This window comes from Protopterus annectens, chromosome 1.part0 (assembly GCF_019279795.1).
Source record: "Protopterus annectens isolate FY-2018-M chromosome 1.part0, PAN1.0, whole genome shotgun sequence".
Classification (NCBI taxonomy): domain Eukaryota; kingdom Metazoa; phylum Chordata; order Ceratodontiformes; family Protopteridae; genus Protopterus; species Protopterus annectens.
Genome location: NC_056725.1, coordinates 768645807 through 768662910, shown reverse-complemented (window position 1 = coordinate 768662910; position 17104 = coordinate 768645807).

The following is a 17104-nucleotide window of genomic DNA, read 5'->3' as shown; positions in this document are numbered from 1 at the left end:
TTGAGAGATGTAAAACGTGAGTGTGAATGTAACAGACTGTATTACGCTGCCTTTCTGACAGCGAACACTAAGTGTTTTATGACTTTGAAAGCCAACAAAACACTTAGCATTTTTTTTCTATTTTACAATAACTAGTAGTACATGGAACAGATAAAGCTCCACACAGTACAAAGAATTATGACTGTGTCACCGATCATAACCATACATTATGTATTCTCAACATGGATGCTAAGATTCACCTGTCGAGCTTCGCTCTCGAGATGAATTTCTCAGCATCCATGTCTCAAACACATAATAAGCAAGTTATGATCAGTGACCCCGATCATAATCCTCTTTATTCACTTCTAACATGACATTTATAAAACAAATCAGAGTAGATGTCATGCATCATTTGGGAACCAAGAGGCCCAAAATAAACAGAAACATCATGGCTGCATTTCATTCAATTTTAGACAAAAATTTAATTCTCAAAACCACACTAACAATATCAGTCCATCTAAGAAAAGAACTGAAGCTGTGGGAAATTGGTTTCCAGCAGTAAAAACTTTAATAAACTAAGTACTTTCACCCCCTAGAACAAACACTGGGACTTCATCAGAGTTAAAAAACACATCCTCTTCCAAACTGTTTAATTTCTTAATTAACCAATCACGATCCAGGTTCCATTTAAAGTACATTGCTTTTTCCTTAAAGACATAACCACCAAAAATATATAGACATACAAGAAAGAAAAAAAATCATATCCTCAGCTCACAAACATAAATAAAACATAAATAAAAACATGAATATATATATATATATATATATATATATATATATATATATATATATATATATATATACAGTTTAAACAACAAATGTAATCAAAACTTAAAAAGTAAAAATCATTTGATGTAAAATTCAATAATTATGTGGCCACATCTAACAAAAAATCAAACAGCCATGGCTTTTTGTTTTAATGTACTAGATACTGAAACACTATCATTGTTACCAGGCTCATGATAAGCACTTAAACACAATTGCCAGATCACTTCTGTCTGTTTTAGCCTGTTCTGACTACAATCAGAAATTTATTGTGCAGGCAAATGCTTCAAACCATAGGGTGGGGGCTGTAACTAGGCAGGCTTCCTTAAAGGCAGTAGAACACCCCACAGTGTCTCTCAGTTGCTCAGAGAAGAATCCTGCTTAGCTGTAGAAATTGAGTGTTCTGACATAGATTGGCTCTACAAAAGCTTCAACTGTATCTGCATGGTGGAAGGTTCACAGTTGTTGAAGATGTCCTTCTATTCAACGTTGCAGTATTCTTTATATATGGGTAGGCCTCCACCCAAGCTACCTGACATCTGGCCAGCATACAACAGCTTTTAGCTACTGCAGGTATGTGGGACATCACACATATATTCTGGCAACGTCAGCCATAAAAGAATGTCCACACATACAGTCCTCAGAACTTTTCTCCCCTCCATTCATTTCTTTGCTACTGCCTTCTTTGCTTAGTTCATGTCATCCAGGAAGGGCAAGTGCAGGTATGGAAGGCAAATTCCACATAAGGATAGCCACAATCTTTGTCTTTTCTGTCTAGGCCCCAATCACAACCATCATTCTTGTTCCATTTGTCAGGCCTTTGTCCCAAAAACTTTGTGAAGCTGACTTTCAGCTTTGAATCTTTACTTAGAGAATCATTTACTTAAATGACTAGCTAAGGACATTAAGGAGGGTTCTGTGGGCCCTTTGGCTGGGCCAGTTTTGAAGAGGATAGTCAGTAAACCTAGGCCTGAACTCTCTTCAGCTGTGCCTCTTTCCGCCAACGTATTCCTTGAGGTTAGTGAAGACCTGGAGTTATGACCGGAAGTTGGGTCCATTTCCATGGCTGTTACCTCATCGGAAGGTGGTAAAGAATCTGACCTTAGTGTCACTCATCTTATGTATTCAAATAAGACAATGAGGCTGGGTGTTCATTGAAGTAGTTTTTTACACACAAACATATCAGGATGGATGACTGGAACATTAAACTAAACAAACTAACTGACTGACTGACTGCTACACACATACATGCTTTCACTCTGGCTGCTCACTCAAAATGGCACTCTTGCTTGCATGTGCTCAGTGCTTATATGCACACACTCACTGAATGGAATGGCTCTTAAAGGTACAACACACACTCTGATCTACATCCTCCCTCTTTGACTATTCTGTCCTGCAATGAAAATAACAATCAAATAAGCATGCAAATTATACAGATATATGCAAACAATAATAATCTTGTCCAGGTTGCCATGCGTTTGGAATTAGGTCTTGAAATACGACCTGACCTCATAAAGTAATAATTAGAACTGGGTTTTGCAACAGGGGCAATCACTGGGGAATGCTCTTCTTCAGGATTTTTGGGGATAGCTTCAGGAACAGGAACAGACAATGACATGTTCTCTGGAACAGGAACATTGGACAAATCACTCTGAGAATTAGAGTCTCTGTTACAAAGAAAATGTTGCAACACTGACTCAGACAGTGGTAGCAAATGTTTGGGTCGATATTACAAGTCGAAAGCTTAAAAGATTGAATGCTCTTTTATTAAGCTGTAAACATCAAAACCACTAAATATTGAAGACACGGAACAGTGATTTTTTTTCCCAGGGAAAAAAATGCTGCTGTACAAAAAAACAAAAAAAAAATGAAAACACAAAATAAAGTGGGGGCCTTTGCCCCCCCCTACTTAAATATACCAACTCTAAAACTCCGAGATCGCACCGCAGTGGAGGAAATGGCAAAGTCCAGAAAACGGCCCAGTCTTCCATGTTTTCGCTATTTAGTGGTTTCGATGTTTGCAGCTCGATAAAAGAGCATTCGCTCTTTTAAGCTTTCGATATAGACCCAAAATGTTTCTGATTCCTCTTAAATTCCATGCCTTGTGAATCAATAATATACAATGTGGGTTCTTCACACAAATGTTTCACAAGTCCTATTCGGTGAAATCCTTTTGCTGTCTGCATCCTCATTATTTCTCCTTCTTTTAATAGATTCAGCGACTTGCTGGTTTTATCATAGTAGGCTTTTGGGACAAACGCTTCTTTAGGAGTTGAGCTTTTACTGTTTTGTTGATTTTAGCACTTGGAACCAACAAATTCTTATTGATTGGCAGTGTGGTTCTGGTATGTCTTGGCATTGACCTCTGGGCAGGTGAACCAAGAAGACTGTCACAAAGTATGTTTCTGAAATTAAGCAGATTAAGAAAAATATCAGTATTGTCACGTTTAGACTTTTCCAACAGCTGTTTAGCACTTTGATTGTGGGTATTCAAGACCACTTGTAACATGAACAAAGTCCCATGTTTCAACAAATCTTTTAAAATGCTGACATAAGTTGTGCATCATTGTCAGAAATGACTTTGTGCAGATAGATATAGATAGATGCAGATGGACAGAAAAATGTTGGTTCAGCTTCGTAATGACAATATTGGATGTCATGTTAGGAAATAGGTCAATCTTGAACCAATTTGAGTAAGAGTCTACCAACACCAAGTAATGTTGACCATACCATTCAAAAATATTTGTAGCTACTGTCCACCAAGGTAGTTCAGGAATCTGGCTTATCTGAAGTGGTTCTTTTTGTTGATGTGGTTTAATACTATTACAAACAGAACAAGCTAAAAGTTCTTTCTCAATATTAGTTTTCTTGCCCTTCTTTTTATAAAATCAGTTCCTGGGTGGCCATGATACAAGATTTCAATATACTCTTGTTGCAAGGATTTTGGAACAATCACTTTTGGACTTTCCGTGATGATACCATCTTCCATTAAAATCTCGTCTCTGCAAAGAAAATACTGCTGCATATCTGGTGGCAAACAAGATTGCTTTGACGTCCATCCTCAACTGATAAAGTGGTTGAGCTTCTGGGGAACTGGATCTGAACCTGTGTGAGTTCTAAGCTCATCAAGACATGTGGAAGAAAAATTTCTCAGTTCCATAACTTCAAAATCAGGTTTCTTATTATCATGCTGTTCAGTGTTTTTTCTGGGTGATCTGGATAAAGTATCAGCAAGATAAAGAAGATTGCCTTTTGTGTAAACCAAATGAAAATTGTACTTTTGCAATTTCAACATCATGCATTGCAATCTTGCAGGAGCTGTGTGCATAGTTTTTTTTTGTAAATAGTGACCAGTGGTTGGTGATCTGTCTCAATTTGAATAGGTCAGCCATAAATATAATCATGGAGCTTCAAACATACAAACACAATTGCCAAGAGCTCTTTCTCTATCTGAGCATACTTCATCTCAGTCTGGGTTAAAGTTCTAGATGTATAGGCTACTGGTCTGCCCTCTTGGAGAATGACTACACCAAGACCAAATTTCAAAGCATCACAAGAAAGAGTTACAGGCTTGTGAATATCATAACATCTTAAAGTGGATGGACTGGCAATTCTCTGTTTCAGGACATTAAATGCTATTTTGTGTTGTTCTGACCAGGACCAAGTTACATCTTTGCATGTTAGCTCTCTTAGTGGTGCTGAAAAGTTCCTCATATCTGGAGTAAACTTGCCCAAACAGTTAACCATGCCAAGAAAACATTGCAAGGAAGTCACATTGTCTGGAGCTGTCATCTCAAGAATTGCAGTTTGCGTGGAAGGATCTGGTTGTAAGCCTGAACTGGTAAACAAATTTTTATTTTATTTATTTATTTTATTTTACATTTGTTGACCGGGCTAGTCTAGCTGGATATATGTCCATTTTCAGTAGAGGCCCGGGGAGAAAAGCTCCACACAAAACATAAAAGAACAGACTTGTTAATAAAAACATACAATAAAATAGAAATAAATGACCCACATAAGTAACTTCTTGGAACCTGAAGTTGCATTTCTGAGGATTTAACTTCCGATTCACTTCACGAGCACGTTCCAGAATTTTCCTGAGGTTTCTAACATATTCCACTTCACCATTGCCTCCTACAAGAATATCATCCACTATGATAGTACATGGATAGCCAGAAAAAAAATTGCTCCATTGCACGTTGAAAGAATTCACTGGCAGAATTCATCTGAAATGACATTCTCAAAAATCTGTACCTTCCAAATGGTGTACTGGAAGTGGTTAGCAAAGAAGATTTGTGGTCAAGTAAAATTTGCCAAAATGAACTTTTTGCATCTAAGACAGAAAAACAGTGGCATTTGGCATAAGGGCAGCAACTTCTTTGATTGTACACATTGGATGATGAGGCCATTTTACTACTTTGTTCAAATCTATTGGATCAATACATATTCCAATATCATCTGAGTTTTTCTTGTGAGCTACCACCATGGAGGATACCCCTTCAGCTGGTTCTTCTACTGGACAAATTACTCCTAGATGCATCACTCTGTCTAGCTCAGCTTTGACTCTGCCTTGCAAGGCTACTGGAACATTCTCTGCTAGTCTGATAACTGGGCTTACCTTATGGTCCAACTTCATAGAGTACACAACTGGGAGTTTGCCTAATTTGTCTTCAAAAAGATCTACATAGTCAGGAAAAATAGTTTGTGCAAAATTTTCGTTGTTAGATGTGCTTACACGGTGGACTTCTGCATCAGATGAAAGTAGTTCCATTTTCAAACTGTCTTTGAGGCCTAACAATGACTGCACATGCCTCTTGAATACATAAAATTGAATGTCATAGCTGTTCCCAGCAGAGTAACATGAAAGCACTACAAAGCCTTCGGTTTGGATTTCTTCACCACCATAAGCAACAAGTTTCACACACTTTGCCAGATCAAGCTTCTCACTGTCTCTTACTTTGGCAAACATTTCTGCTAACATAACATTGCACTTTGAACCAGTAATAACTTGGAACTCTATAGGTCTCCCATTAATCAGAGCAGTGCAACATACTTAATTATTTGCCCACAAATCTACTGCATTGACTGTTTTATCAAGCACTGACACACCATCAACATAAAAAGTAGGGTCACAGCTTTATAATTGATCAACTTGCCTCTTTAAATGCTGTATTTTAATAAAAGAATGTGCCCCTTTTGATTTACAGAACCTTTTGAAATGATTCCACTTTTTACATGTGGCACTGCTGACCAAAAGCTAAGCACTTTTCTGTTTTGGGCTCATGGCTACCTCAACAATTACAACAGTTGACTATGAGGCTTGCCACGTCACCCCTCTGCTTCACTGAGCATGTTCTGGATTTTGGAGCTGCCCTAGAATTTGCTACAAAGGCTCGAGGTTTCACTGAAGCAACCATGCCCTTAGACATGCATTTTTTTAACCTCCTGCTGCATTCTATCAACAATAGCATTGGAAGACACTGCAAGCAGGCTTTTCTCATTTGTGAGCATACTTGTGTTCATTACTGTGAGCTGATATAATTGACAAATCTATGTTGGCTTATTCCAAGTTAAATCATTGTCTCAAAGCAAAATCTTCATCACTGCATCATCTCTAATACCACAAACAAGCATGTCTTTTATCAACTTATCTCTTAAATCACCAAATCTGCACAATTTTGTCTTGTTTCTCAAGTCAGTTATATATGCTGTGAAAGTTTCACAGGCTTTTGATCTCTTGTGTAAAATATGTGCCTTTCCATTGTAATATTCATTTGAGGATTACACATTTCTCTAAATTTATGTTTTAAACACTTAGGGTCCTCCCACATTTCAGCCTGTAGCACAATATGGTGGTCTTCCCCCTTCCCAGCATACACAGCTGAGGAATACACAAATGAACACTCCCTTTCAATGGCTTCTGAACCAGCTAAATGAAACAAAATAAATGCCTTTGTACGTGTCTTTGTCAGGAAAGGCAGCCTGAATGAAAATATTATACTCTTGCTCAAATACTCTCCAGTTTTCAGCAACATTATTATCAAAAACTAGTGGAGCAGGACTGCAAAATCCTTCTGCCATGCCAGCAAAATGCTTTTGTAATTATGTTCGAATGCACACACATATACCAAGTACTCGGCTGCACCACAGTCTCTTCAAAATGACTGTATATTGTGAAATAACTGTACTGTAATACTGCACAAACATGCAAACACTTTGCACACCTCAGATGTCTTGAATAGCTTTAATTAATATGAAAAAGAAGTACATAGCAAAAAAAATTGTTTTTTTCTTTTGTGTACATTTTATGCAATTCAAAAGTTATTTCAAACACTTTTGTAAGTACTTTGAATATTTTTATCAATATATCATAATTTTGAACATTTTGATTAATTAGAAAGTCATTTTGAATATTTTGAATCCTCTGATTTATATTTGTTGAATGAAAAAATCATTTAAACAAGTTTTAGTACCTGGATTTGTCTTTTTGACCTGTTTGTGAGTCGTTTAAGCAGGGATGATTCACTCCTATATATTCTTCCAACTGTAACTGCACGCCTCATGGTCTTGAAGAAGAAGTTTTGCTTCAGACCCCTTTGTGGCACCATGTCATTTTAGACATGTCACATCTGACACTAATGTTGCTTGTCTTGTGTATTCAAATAAGACAATGAGGCTGGGTGTTCATTTAAGCAGTTTATTACACACAAACATATCAGGATGCATGACTGGAACATTAAACTAAATGAACTAACTAACTGACTGCTGCATGCATACGTGCGTTCACTCTGGTTGCTCACTCAAAATGGCACTCTTGCTTGCACATGCTCAATATTATATGCATGTGCTTTCAGACTGGAATGGCTCTTAAAGGTAGAATACACACTCTGATCTACACTTGGCACATCCTCAGAGGCAGTGCAGATGCCCATTTTGGATGGAAAAGGGGAACCATGGCTTATTGTGCTTGAAGGTCCCAGGGACATACCTCTCACTCCAGCTAGGGAACAGATTCCAGAGTCAGCCGCAGAAGTCATGCCTACATCAGGTTCTTCCTCTACTCATCATGCAGAAATGCATGTTAAAAATAACAGAAAATAAAACATTCTCAGTCCTTTTCCTTTCCAGTCTGACTGATATACTTTATCTCAGGGGCTGGTTAAGGCTTTGATGGATCTGAAGCCTTCCAATGCTGTTTCTGTTCCTTCTTTCACATCCTCTTACTCCAGCTAGGGAACAAATTTCAGAGTCGGCTGCAGAAGTCAGGCCTACGTCGGGTTCTTCCTCTACTCAACATGCAGAAATGCATGTTAAAAAAAAAAAAACAGAAAACCAAACATTCTCAGTCCCTTTCCTCTCCACAGCCTGAGTGGCATACTTTTTCTCAGGGGCTGATTAAGGCTTTGATGGCTCTGAAGCCTTCCACTGCTGTTTCTGTTTATTATTTCACATCCTCTCCTGTTAAAAGAGATAGGGAACAGGTACTATCTGATGATGATGATTCTTCCTCTGATGAGGATTCCTTGGCATACTCCACACAAATTACTTCCCCTTCAGAATATGCTTCTCTAGAGAAGGAGTCTAATTGGGTAGATTCCCTGGTTAAAGAGATTTCTTTTGGGAAAACCATTAACAAAATGTGAGAGTTTTTTAAATGGGACTGCTCACAGATCTCAGAAGAGCAAAAAAGGTATTATGACCTTTTACAAATGGAAATACCATCCCCTTCTGTTGTTCTTGCTGTTTTGCTACCTTTTTTGGATACTTCTTTATCTTCTTCTAAGACCCAAGATTCTCAGGTTCCTGCTCCTAAAAGGTCAGACAGGTTCTACAAAGTGCCTGATGACTGCAAATCCCTGTATAAGTGTCCTTCAGCTGACCCAGCGGTAGTTTCCCTTGTTTCAGACAGGTCCTATAGGTTGTCACCTTCTTTAAAGCTTCTTTCTTCTGATAAGGAGAGTAAAATTTTGGAAAGACTTGGTAGGAAAGTTTATACTTCTTCCACTTTGACTATAAGAGCTATAAACTATCAAACACACATATCCAGGTATTCATTGGCCCTGCTTTCACAGGCCTCTCAAGCTCCTTCACAACATCCAGACTTTGACCTAAAAATCAAGTTATGTCTCTACTAGCAGCTTCTTCTCAAGTGGCTAGGCACTCAATTAAACGCAGTTGTGATGTGATTGAAGCATCTTCTAGGGCAGCTGCATCTGGCTCTGTACTCAGAAGCACTCTTGGTTGAGGCTTCAACCTTTGCCAGACAACATAAAAGCAAAATTGATGGATGGACCTCTAGATAATTCTGCTCTTTTTGGTTTTGCAGTTGCAGACTTATTTCAGTCCTTACAAGAGAAGGCAAAGGAACTTTAAGATATGAAGCACCTTTTTGTTTCTCCTTTTCCAAAATTCCACAGAAATTTTTCCACTAAGACAGATGCACCCGTCTTCCTCCTCTGCCTCTTCTTCCAGATTTAAAAATACTGCAAGAAAACCTCCACAGTCTAAGACTACTGGTTCTGCTCCTTCATCCCAGCAGCTCTTTTCAGCCAACCTCTTCCAAGTCTTACCCCTCTGTATCTTTATCTGTCTCTCTCTTTTCAGCTTGGGCAAGGACCACTCAGAATTCCTGGGTTCTTTCTATTATCCAACAAGGATATTTCATGACATGGAAAAATCTTCCTCATTTCATCTGTGTTCCACAGCCCCCTACAAACCAGTTAACTTTGTTTCCACAGGTTCTAAAACTTCCTCAAGGCACAATTCAACAGGGGCCAATGGACCAAAGGGGTCTATATCATAACATCGAAGTCTTATAATTCGATGTTATAATATAGACCCTAGTAGAGCAAAACACCAGAATACTGAACAGTCAGAATAGCGATTTTTTTCCCAGAAAAAAAATTTGCTGTTTCAATAAACATACACACAAAACAAGCACACCAAAATAAATAATCCACACATGCACACTTCACAAAACCTTACAGTAAACCATACATACACCACTAGCTATCCACTTACCTTAACCCAACCCTAACCCTAAGATCCGTCACTATCGCACACTCACCTTACCCGCTCCCTAACCCTAACTCACCTACCCCACCCTAATCCTCACGTCCACACAATCACACACTTACCTGACCCACGCCTTAACCCTAACTCACCTAACCCGTGCCAAATCCCACACTCACCTTCGTTCGCAAACTTACCTTAACCCTGTCCGTAACCTTTGCTCCACATTTGAGGAAATAGCGAAGCTGCAGAAACAGCCCACTGAATACTTTTCCTAGGAAAGTATTCGGTGTTCTGCAGCTTTGCTATTTCCAGCGTTCGCTCTACTGGGTTCGATATTATAACATTCAAAGTTGTTAGACTTCAATGTTATAATATAGACCCAGACCAAAGACGCAGGGTTTTTTTACTCAAGAATGTTTCTTGTTCCCAGAAAGGATGGTCCTTTGAGACCAATTCTGGACCTATCCCACTTAAACACTTACCTAAAAGTTCCAACATTCCACATGCTGTCTTTACAAACTTTGTTTCCTTTGATTCCCCCTCAGACTTATATGGCTTCTCTAGACATCAAAGATGCCTACCTTCACATTCCTATCCATCCTCTTTGCAGGAAATATTTATGTTTCTCTGTTGCTTTTTTGCACGTTCAGTTCTCTGCCTTGCCTTTTGGACTTTCAACTGCCCCAAGGGTGTTCACAAGGTGCTTGGCCCCTGTAATTGCTTTCCTCAGGGTCAAGGGTATTCAAGTATATCTATACCTGGAAAATCTCTTTCTGGCTCCTCAATCAGAGCAGTTGATTCAAAATCTGCTGTTCACCATTTCACTCCTGCAAAGTCTGGGGTTCACCATAAATTACAAAAAATGTTTCATTTTCCTGTCACAAGATCACATCTTCCTAGGGTCCAAGTTCAGAACAGACCTTATGATGGCTTTTCATCTACCGGAAAAAATTCTGTCCCTCACTTCCTTCTTCAAAAACCTTCTGCCTCTTCCCTCCATTACAACCAGGGAGTTTGAGACTTCTAGAGTTTATGGCATCCGCAATACACATGCTGCCTCTTGCAACTCCACACGAGGAAATTTCAGTTGTACCTCAAATCAGTTTGGATACAGCATGCTCATCACACTCTCCAGTTTATGATCCCTCTTCTCCCATGCCTAAAATCAAACTTCTTTGGTGGTCTGAACAATTTACTTGGAATCCAGGACTTCCTCTTCATCTGCCCCAGCCAACTCAAGAGTTGTTCACAGATGCCTCAGACATAGATAACCTCTGCATCAAAGAAGGTGTAGGGCCTTTGGTCTCTTTCACAAAGAAATCAGCATATCTACATCAAGGAAATGAGAGCTCTTCGTCTAGCTCTGCAGGCTTTTCATCTTCTCTTTCATCCAGGCCCTCTAATAGTGTTTACAGACAACACCACTGTTCTTTGGTATGTCAAGGGGAGAGCAAAGTCTTAACTTCTCTGCAGGTTATCTCTTATGGTATGGGATTTGGCAGTTCAGTACAATGTGACTCTTCAAGTGGTTTACATCTCATCCTCCCAGAACATTGTGGCAGACACACTAAGTAGGTCCATGACTCAATCCCACGAACGGATACTTCACAATAATGTGTTTCTCGACTTGCTCCATCGGTTGGGTACTCCTCTTCTGGATCTTTTTGCCTCTCCTCTGAACAGACACCGTCCTCTATTTTGTGCAGAGTCCAACATCATCTGGCTTGGAAGGTGGGTGCCCTTGCTTTCTCATGGAAGGGGATGTTTCTCTATGCATTCTCCCCTTTTCCTCTCATTCAAAAATTCCTGCTCAAAATTCAGCAGGACAAACTAGAATTCTTGCTAATGACTCCCTTTTGGCCAAGACAGCATTGGTTCCCTATTTTTGTGCATTTAGTCAAGGGCACTCATCACAAGTTACCAGACAGAGTGGACCTTCTCACACAGGACAAGGGATATCTTCTCCATCCACGACTGTCAACCTTACAACTGCCCTTATGGGTGATCAACTTTTGATTCCTTTCAGAGACCTTTTCTCAAAGAAAGTGATTAGGGTTTTGCAGGAGGCCAAGAAACCCAATAACAGAAAATCGTACTTGTCCAAATGGAAGAGATTTTCAATTTGGTGTCGTTCTCGTAATCTGAATCCATTTTCTGTATATGTTGCAGTAGTTCTTTCTTACTTGTGTGAGTCACTTAAGAGTGGTTTGGCTTATTCTTCAGTGAACGTTCACTTGTCAGCATTTCTGTCTCTCTACCATTGACTTCAACTTTGGCTTCCAGATTGGAAGTAAAGCTTTTTTTCAAAGGTGTCCTTCACATTAATCCTCCCAAGAAACAAGTGCCTCCTCCTTGGGATTTGAATTATGTCTTAGAGAAGCTAACTGTAGCCCATTTTGAACCTGCAGTCTCAACTTCTTTAAAGTGTTGTACTTGGAAAACAGTTCTTTTGCTAGCTTTAACATCTGCTAGGAGGGTTTCTGAGATTCAAGCTTTGATGGCTTCATCTTTTCTGTTTTTTTCACAAGGATATGGTCTCTTTGCATAGCAATCCTTCTTATATGCCCAAAGTGGTGAATGAGTTGTCTCTTAATCAATCTGTTCAATTGCCCACTTTCTTCCCTTATCCTCAGTCCTCCAGTGAAAGGATTTTACACACCTAGGATGAGCATAGACGACTCAGATTTTATTTCGCTAAGACTAAGGCTATTAGAAAGTCTGATCGGCTATTTGTTTCTTTTCTTCCTAGAGCTCTGGGTTTGCCTGTCTCTAAATAGACTATTTCGTCTTGGATTTCTAAGGCAATTTTGTTTTGTTATGGTTTTCAATGGTAAGACTCTTCCTGCTCCTGTTAAGGCTCACTCCATTAGATCTGTGGCTTCCTCAGGTGCATTCTTTAAAGGCTTGGATACTAACACCATTTTAGAGGCTGCTACTTGGTCTTCTGTCCATACTTTCACCAAACATTACAAGTTGGATAGCATTTCTAGACCTAGGGAATGTTTTGCTAGAGCCATTTTCCATGGCTATGTAGAAAGCTCCTCTGTTCCTTCCTCCTTCCAGGGTTCTTATTAAGGTTTGGTACTCTCCCATATGTAAAGATTAGTGCAACATTGAATAGAAGGACATAGAATAGTTGTGTAAAACCTTACCATAACCATAGATGTCCTTCTCTTCTATGTTGCAGTATTCTATCCCTCCCTCCTTCCCCTTGTATACCTTGTTTTTTTCTTGGATGACAGATTATTTGTACTTTGTTCTGCTGTTCCTTCTGGGGCATTTCAGTTCTGAGGATTGTACATGCAGACATCCTTTTATGGTTGATGTTACCAGCACATACTATGACGTCCCACGTACCAGCAGTAGCTAAAAGTTGTTGTATGCTGGCCAGATGTCGGGTCGCTTGGGTGAAGACTACCCATATGTAAAGAATAATGCAATATAGAAGAGAAGGACATCTATGGCTATGGTAAGATTTTACACAACTCTTTTTTCTTAACACTGTAAAGTAGTTTTGCAGGGAGAGCATAAAAATTAAAACACTTCTTAAATGGAGTTTAACATTGCAGTTTTATGAGCTGACTATCCAGCATAGAAGTGCTTTCTTCTTCTTCTTCTTTCGGCTGCTCCCGTTAGGGGTTGCCACAGCAGATCAACTGTTTCCATTTCTTCCTGTCCTCTGCATCTTGCTCTGTCACACCAACCACCTGAATGTCCTCTCTCACCACATCCATAAACCTTATCTTAGGCCTTCTTCTTTTCCTGTTACCTGGCAGCTTCATCCTTAGCATCTTTTTCCCAATATACTCAGCATCCCTCCTCAGCACATGTCCAAACCAACATAATCTTGCCTCTCTGGCTATGTCTCCAAACCTTCCAACCTGGGCTGACCCTCTAATATACTTATTCCTAATCCTGTCCATCCTCGTCACACCCAGTGCAAATCTTAACATCTTCAACTCTGCCACGTCAATCTCTGACTCCTGCCTTTTTGTCAGTGCCACTGTCTCCAACCCATATAACATAGCTGGTCTCACTACCCTCTTGTAGACCTTCCCTTTCACTCTTACTGGTACTCGTCTGTCACAAATCACTCCTGACACTCTTCTACACCCACGTCATCCTGCCTGTACTCTCTTCTTTACCTCTCTTTCACAATCACCATTACTCTGAACTGTTGATTCCAAGTACTTAAACTCATTCACCTTCACCACCTCTACTCCCTGCATCCTCACCATTCCTCTATCCTCCCTCTCATTCACACACATATATTCTGTCTTAGTCCTGCTGACCTTCATTCCTCTTCTCTCTAGAGCATATCTCCACCTCTCCAGGGTCTCCTCCACCTGTTCCCTATTCTCACTACAGATCACAATGTCATCTGCAAACATCATAGTCCACAGGGACTCCTGTCTGATCTCGTCTGTCAACCTACCATCACCATTGCAAATAAGAAAGGGCTCAGAGCTGATCCTTGATGTAATCCCACCTCCACCTTAAACGCATCCGTCACTCCCACCACAGACCTCACCGCTGTCACAGTACCCTCGTACATATCCTGTACCACTCCTACATACTTCTCTGACACTCCCGACTTCCTCATACATACCACAACTCCTCTCTAGGCACCCTGTCATATGCTTTCTCTAAATCCACAAAGACACAATGCAACTCCTTCTGACCTTCTCTGTACTTTTCCATCAACACTCTCAGAGCAAACATCGCATCTGTAGTGCTCTTTCCTGGCATGGAACCATATTGCTGATCACTAATCATCACCTCCCTTCTTAATCTAGCTTCCACTACTCTTTCCCATAACATCATGCTGTGACTGGTCAGTTTAATCCTTCTGTAGTTACTACAACTCTACACATCACCCTTATTCTTAAAAATCGGTATCAAAACACTTTTTCTCCATTCCTCAGGCATCCTCTCACTTTCCAAGATGGCCAATGTCAATCTATTCATGTATTTATGTAGTCTTGCATGTATTTATGTACATATGTATTTATTCATTTATGTTTGATTACTGGGGTAGGGCACAGATCCAATGGAGTAATTTCAGGCCCTGGCCATAGTACAGAGATATCAGATAAGTCAGCAAAGTGCAATCAAATAGATACAAGACACAGTATGGAAACACAATATAGTAGTACAAAATGGTAGAGTGGAACCATACAAGAAAGAATATATAGGTACTATACAAAGATGAACTATTGAAAAGCTAAAACTTGCTGATAACCTGACATTATATGTGTAAGTTATGTAGAGTATGCACAATATGTTGAAGCTTATATAGAAGATGCATTTTTAACATGTTAACTGGAAGAGAGCAATGGTCTGGTGACTTGTCTTCAGGCTCGGCCTGGGATATAATAGAAAACAGGTTGCATCATACAGAGAAAGGGGTTAGTTTTACATTGTTAGCAAATGATGTTAGTAGTGAGCATATACGTGTCTATAAACCAGAGTAAAATTAAAAAAAATATGTAAATGTATAGCTAGCTATATATATATATATATATATATATATATATATATATATATATATATATATATATATTTATTTATTTTTATTTTACATTTGTTGACCGGGCTAGTCTAACTGGATACATGTCCATTTTCAGTAGAGGCCCGGGGAGAAAAGCTCCGAGCAGCAACAATGACAAGGAAGTACAATAAAGTATAATTAAAATAAAATAAAATTTGTTACAAAATTAACATTAAAAGGTAGAGTTATACAGAGTTATTTAGCAAATTTAGGCTAGAATCAAATACTATGAGTAAAAACAAAAATTAGAACAGAAGATAGATAAAGTAAAAAAAAAAAAAAAATATATATATATATATATATATATATATATATATTTTTTTTTTTGAGAAAGAGCAGGAGGGGGCAAGAGATATTAGTCAGGGTTGGAGCAGGGACAAAGCCAGTGGGATTTAAGATATTCTTTAAGATTCTTCTTAAAAAGTAGAGTAGAAGTAAGGTTGGAAAGTTCAGAAGGAAGATGATTCCAGCTCTTTCCTATGGTGTTTGAGAAGAGTGAGTCCCCAGCTTTGTTGTTGGATTTAATGGAAGAGATTTGAAGTTTATTTGCTGAGCGTAGAGTTGCAAGATTTTTGTAAAGGGAGATGAGATTAGTGAGGATTGGGATATTTTTAGGGTAGTAGAGGATCTTTTGGGTGATCACAAGTTGTTGAAAAAGTAATTGGTTCTGTAGTTCTAACCATCCCAGCTGTTTGAGGTTGTGACAATGATGTGTTCTAAATGGGGTACCAGAAGCAAATCTGGTTATGTTATTATAACAGGTGGAGAGTTTGGTAAGGTTGGTTTTAGACAGATTAGTATAGATAGCAGAAGCATAGAACAGGGTGGAGATTAGGTGGGTTTGGGCTATAGTGTTTCTGGCTGCAGAGGTAAGGAAGGATTTGATTCTGTATAAGGTCCCTAGTTTTTTGTTTACCGTCTTTATAGCAGAATTAATATGGTCATTGTAGCTAAGGTTGTTGTCTATTATAACACCTAGAAGACAGGTTGTAGTATCAGGGGCTATGATGGTTCCATTGTTAGAGGTTACTGTGAAGTGTAGTTGAGGTGTCTTGTGAGTAGGAGAAAAAAGTAATAATTTAGTTTTCTTGGGGTTGAGAAGAAGGCAGTGTTTTGTGAACCAGTTTTCAACACTGTTAAATACTGTTTGGGTGAGGCACTGGAGAGAGGTTATGGACTTGGCTGAGCAAATTAAGGTGGAGTCATCTGCATACTGTATGCAGGTGGCTTGAGAAATACTAGTATGTAGGTCATTAATAAATAAGGAAAATAGAAGTGGCCCTAAGATAGAACCTTGTGGTACTCCAATGTTTACAGGGAGGGATGAAGAAATATTCTTATTCCAGAGAACTGCTTGCTGTCTATTTTCTAAATAGGATTTAAACCATTGTAATGCTTGTGGGTCTAGTGAATGGGCTTTTAGAGTGTCAATAAGTATGGGATGGTTCACCATATCAAAAGCTTTAGAAAGATCAATAAATAGAGCAGAGGAAAAGGTGTTATTGTTACTGTTTTTGTTTATAGAATCAGAGAAGGATAGCAGGGCAGTTGTTGTGCTATGGTAAGGCCTAAAGCCATGTTGGCAATCTGCAAGTAGATTATTTTGTAGTAGGTGGTCAAGCAGTTGTCTGTGTATACATTTCTCCATTATTTTAGCTAATGGAGAGAGTAAGGCAATAGGCCAATAGTTGGAGAGCTCAGTTGATGAGCCACCTTTGTGTAAAGGGATTATAT